The sequence below is a fragment of the Mustelus asterias genome, chromosome 17 (assembly GCF_964213995.1).
Source record: "Mustelus asterias chromosome 17, sMusAst1.hap1.1, whole genome shotgun sequence".
NCBI classification, from domain to species: Eukaryota; Metazoa; Chordata; class Chondrichthyes; order Carcharhiniformes; family Triakidae; genus Mustelus; species Mustelus asterias.
Window position 1 is genome coordinate 83,130,068 of NC_135817.1, and position 6,083 is coordinate 83,136,150.

The window sequence follows — 6,083 nt, forward strand, 5'->3', positions numbered from 1 at the left end:
TATTACTGAGCAGTGATAGCTCATTGATGAGAACTTGAGACTTGTGTGTTTAAACACTTTTATTGGTAGGCTTTAACGATGTACAGTTGCTAAAAAAAACTTGCTAGTTCTTTCATAATTTCAGTCTGCCACATGTGAAGTGTTAAGGACCAGTTCAGAAAGTCCAAAGTGTATTATAAGGTTAGCCTAGGCCCCAACTGTTTTTGATTTTTAGCATTAGTGTGAGGATAAAGTATTTCATTCCAGGTGTGATTCTATTGACACACTATTTATTAAAACAAACTTTATTTAACAACACAGTTGAACTATAACTAAATGAATTGGCGTAATTGAATACAACTAAATGAATTGGCGTTTGATAAGGTCCCCCATGGTCGGCTTATGATGAAAGTGAGGAGGTGTGGGATAGAGGGAAAGTTGGCCGATTGGATAGGTAACTGGCTGTCTGATCGAAGACAGAGGGTGGTGGTGGATGGAAAATTTTCGGATTGGAGGCAGGTTGCTAGCGGAGTGCCACAGGGATCGGTGCTTGGTCCTCTGCTCTTTGTGATTTTTATTAATGACTTAGAGGAGGGGGCTGAAAGGTGGATCAGTAAATTTGCTGATGACACCAAGATTGGTGGAGTAGTGGATGAGGTGGAGGGCTGTTGTAGGCTGCAAAGAGACATAGATAGGATGTAAAGCTGGGCTGAAAAATGGCAAATGGAGTTTAACCCTGATAAATGTGAGGTGATTCATTTTGGTAGGACTAATTTAAATGTGGATTACAGGGTCAAAGGTAGGGTTCTGAAGACTGTGGAGGAACAGAGAGATCTTGGGGTCCATATCCACAGATCTCTAAAGGTTGCCACTCAAGTGGATAGAACTGTGAAGAAGGCCTATAGTCTGTTAGCTTTTATTAACAGGGGGTTGGGGTTTAAAAGCCGTGGGGTTATGCTGCAACTGTACAGGACCTTGGTGAGACCACATTTGGAATATTGTGTGCAGTTCTGGTCACCTCACTATAAGAAGGATGTGGAAGCGCTGGAAAGAGTGCAGAGGAGATTTACCAGGATGCTGCCTGGTTTGGAGGGTAGGTCTTATGAGGAAAGGTTGAGGGAGCTAGGGCTGTTCTCTCTGGAGCGGAGGAGGCTGAGGGGAGACTTAATAGAGGTTTATAAAATGATGAAGGGGATAGATAGAGTGAACGTTCAAAGACTATTTCCTCGGGTGGATGGAGCTATTACAAGGGGGCATAACTATAGGGCTCGTGGTGGGAGATATAGGAAGGATATCAGAGGTAGGTTCTTTACCAGAGAGTGGCTGGGGTGTGGAATGGACTGCCTACAGTGATAGTGGAGTCAGACACTTTAGGAACATTTAAGCGGTTATTGGATAGGCACATGGAGCACACCAGGATGATAGGGAGTGGGATAGCTTGATCTTGGTTTCAGATAAAGCTCGGCACAACATCGTGGGCCGAAGGGCCTGTTCTGTGCTGTACTGTTCTATGTTCTTAACTTTTATCAATTGAAATACTTAAACATGACAAGAAATAATTCTTAACCACTAGCCTATCTCTATTAGTTCCAATTTAAGCAATATGCCTCATAGATGTAAATGCCTTTTCAAAATTTATTTTATTCGCTCGTGGGACATGGGGGTCACTGGCTGGCCAGTATTTATTGCCCATCCCTAGTTACCCGACAGCAGATGACAGTCAACCATATTACTGTGACTCTGGAATCACATGTAGTCTAGATCAGGTAAGGACGGCAGATTTCCTTCCCTAACGGGACATTAGTGAACCAAATGGCTTTTTCCAACAATCGACAAGGGTTTCATGGTTATCAGTAGATTTATAATTCCAGATATTTTTTATTGAATTCAAGTTCCACCATCTGCCGTGGCGGGATTCGAACCTTGGTCCTCAGAACATTAGCTGAGTTTCTGGATTAGTAGTCCAGCGATAATACCGCTTGTTTATTTATTTAAGTTTATTTATTAGTCACAAGTGGGCTTACATTAACACTGCCAGGAAGTTACTGTGAAATTCCACTAGTTGCCATACTCTGACGCCTGTTCGGGTACACTGAGGGAGAATTTAGCATGGCCAATGTACCTAACCAGCACGTCTTTCGGACTGTGGGAGGAAACCGGAGTACCCAGAGGAAACCCATGCAGACACGGGGAGAACGTGCAGACTCCGCACGGACAGTGAACCAAGCTGGGAATCAAGCATGGGTCCATGGTGCTGTGAGGCAGCAGTGCTAACCACTGTGCCAGGAACCCCCCCCGCCCCCCCGCCCCCCCGCCCCCCCGCCCCGTTCCCCCCCCCCCCACCCCGCCCGCCCCGTCCCCCCCCCCCCACCATGGCCTCCCCTAATTAGCAAACAATAAGATTGGGGTGGGGGCCGAATTATGGAGTCAGGCTATTGAGTTGGATGATCAGCCATTGAAGTGGGGTAATAAGATTAGTAAGATTTTCAAACATTGGACATTAAGGTATTGACAGAACTACCAGTGTTAAGTTAAATGATTCATAAAACACAGATTTATAAGCCAATAAGAAGACAGGTTACATTCATATGAAATGAAGTAAGAGATTTAAACAAGTGATTGAGATTTAAAGCATATATGATCATGTTTTTGAATGTATTAATGTATTTTTAAAAGAATTATTGTACGCTTTAATTCTATAGCCTTGAGAGAGTCTAAATTATTATCTAGTGGTAGACCAATTAGAACACCTAATCTGACTTAATGAATAGAGTTTATTCACCGTCCAGATGAGATGGACTGGTGCCCAGACGAGGTGTCATGAGTTAGTCTGGTTAGACAGTGAACTATATGGGAACCATGAGAGCATACCCTTTAACCTTTGCAGCCACGTCTAGGGTAACCAGGCAATGGGGAAAGTAGTTTGAATCAAGAGAGGAAGGAACATCCGTTTTTAATTAACTAATGAAATATCATGATGCCAGAGGGAGAGATGAGATTGGCAAGAGTATATGGCAGGTATAATGTTGATTGATATATTTTGAAGATGGAAAATTTAAAGTTAATGGAAGGTGGGAGTTATTGATAAGAAAATCTATAATTGACCTGCTTTGAACTGTGTACGTCAGATTCATCAGAGTGGTCCTGTTGTTCTATGTCAGAACCACTTACCTTCTGCTGATCTCCTAGCAGCTGCTGGTCTAAATAAAGTTATGTCTTTATACAGAGAAACACTGGCTTTGTGAGGCTTGTACTGTCTGAGTTTTCCTGACAGTATTGGGCATCTCCGGTACCCCAACAACAGCCATGATCATACTGAATTCCAGAGCAGGCTTGAAAGGCCAACTGGTCTACTCTTGCTCCTATTTTCTATGTTTCTATGTTGCATCAGACCAAGACTGAGCCAGTCAATGTCTTAGTATTCCAGGATTGTGGAAAATTCAGATTCCTTCTCTCTCAGCCTCTCTAACAGCACTTGTAATTATTACAGAGGTGTTAGTGGACAAATACAAAAAATTGGCTTGTATTAACTACTGATTATCGTTTACTTATTCTTCAGTGACAGGGTAATTAGGGTACTTTCTTATGCAATCATCTGTTGCCAGTCTATGACTACTTCACAGTACTATGACAGGTTAGCTTACTGGAAAAGGTCATCAACATGAACATGGCTTCTTTTCTCACCAACTACCTAGGTGCAGAGAAAACGTTTTAAGGAAGAGCTGTGTGTTTTTTTTAAATATAAGAAAAGGCACTGATGGCTAATACTATAGAGTGACCACTTTCTGGAAAATTCCAATGTAGATTACTGACAGATCTATCTGAGGAAACTTGGAAATTGACACCTGAAGAGGTATCAACGCTCATTTTAAACAAAGACACTTGTAATAAAGAATCATAGAATCCCTACAGTGCAGAAAGAAGCCATTCAGCCCATTGAGTGCACCGACAACAATCCCGCCCAGGCCCTATCCCTATAACTCCACATATTTTTTCCAGTGGCTCATGCAGAGATCTGCTGTATTAATGTATGCACCAAAAGTGATGCAATAGTCCTAGCACAGGAAACAGAGAGATGAAGCAGCCATAGAAGGGATCAAATACCATTAATAAAGCTCCGTTCATTTTTACCCAAAGTCTGTCCCTGAGTATCACATCTCTAACACACAACAGAACCTTCATTTCTAGTCGTCTTAACATCTGCCAATACCTTTTGGCTTCACCATTGATCAGGTCTGTCTCCGATGAAGTGTTGACTTGTTCCATTCTGCATTTGTCTTGTTGCCCTCCTTGTGGAGTCTTTCATTGCCCTTGTTCTGGATATCTTCATTTTCTCATCTGAGATCTTCCATTGCCTCTTCCTTCAGATCTTTGTCACTTATGGACCTTTTTTGAGAGTTGCCCTCTATCTGAGGTCTTCTCTAATTTTCCTTTCCATAGCCATTTATTTTTCTTGTGGTTGCTACTTTAAGTGCATTGCCACTTTAAATGTATTACCTCTTTAAGGGTATTACCGCTTTAAGACTGTCATCCTTTTTTTATCATTCAGTGAAGTTTATTTATTAGTCACAGGTAGGCTTAAATTAACACTGCAATGAAGTTACTGTCAAAATCCCCTAGTCGCCAAACTCCGGTGCTTGTTTGGATACACCTAACCAGGACTCTGGGTGGAAACCAGAGCACCCGGAGGATACCCATGCAGACACGGGGAGAATGTGCAAACTCCACACAGTGACCAAAGCCAGGAATAGAATCCGGGTCCCTGGCGCTGTGAGGCAGCATTGCTAACCACTGTGCCACCCCTATTGATTTTCTCTGTGTTTTTCCCATGCATTTGGAGTTTGACGCAAACCTGCTTGATCTTTTTTCAGTTATTAAAACTTCTGCTTGTATTGAAGGAAGGTCATTTCAGTGATCTCTACAGTTCTTTTTCTATCATTCTGGAGAGCTTGTTTTTTCTTTTGAAGTTGCCTTTTAATTTCCCCCCGTATTCAGAGACTCGGTGCTCCAAACCTGATGGATGGGATTTTACAGCCTCGCTTGGGTGAGACAGGAAATTCCGCCCGAGGTCAACTGAGATTTCCATTGCCGGACGCTCGCCCGCTCTGACTCCGTGGCATGCGAGGTGGTAGAGTTCTGGCCGTCAACGCTTTTAAACTTGAGAATTTCTCTGCTTAATTGAAGTCCAAAGTGCAGCAATTGCTGCCAAGGAACCCCACAGGTTCTTCTCCGATCCTATGGATCAGAAGCTTGTCAGTTCCAGCTCCATGATTTTCGCACTCTTCAAGACACCTCACCACATTTCACTTTGGCCATCTTTTTACTTAAAGCATGACTTTCTGTGTGCTCTTAAAAAAAAACTTTGCAATAACTCTTGTTTTCTTTTACTTAAGTTCATTTTTAAAAAATACTTAAAGCCACAGCTCTTGTTTTTCAGTGTTACTTCTTTTTTTTCTATACATTTTTCTAAACTTTGACTCTGCTAGCCAATTCAGGTTTGTTCTGCATCTGTCCCTCAGCCTCTCCAATGCACTGACACTCCAGAACCATGTCCTGGTCTACGATGTAAGTGGAGGTACATTTTTGCCTTCTGTTCAGCCTTCTTGGGGATTCGGACCCGGGATATTGCTGTGTTCATTTCCTTGCTCGTCCATCTTCTAACTGTCCATGTTTTCTGATTCTACATTACTCAGGGTCTGACAATAATTTAATATCTCAAATGGGTCTATTCGCTCAAAGAGAGGCATTTGGGTGAGTATTTTCTTTCAGACTTCGATTAAAACAGGACACTCACTGGTGGCGGGCCAGAGGCAGTGTCAGGATAAGTTATCCTCATCACCAGATGTAAAGATGCACTTTCACAGACTTCATTAGTAAAAGTAAAATGCATTTATTAGTAAGGATTGTTCAACAGCCACACAGCTACAGCAAACATGTCTCCTGGATAAGAGGACTTCACCCCCTGGGGTGATTATCCGCTCTGAGTGCTAATTGGTCCCCCAAACCATGTCACCCTTACTCTGCACTCTGCTCTGTTGCCATTAAAGAGACAATCAGACATTCACCACAACTGCCCTCTGAAATGGCCGCGTAAGGGAGTCAAT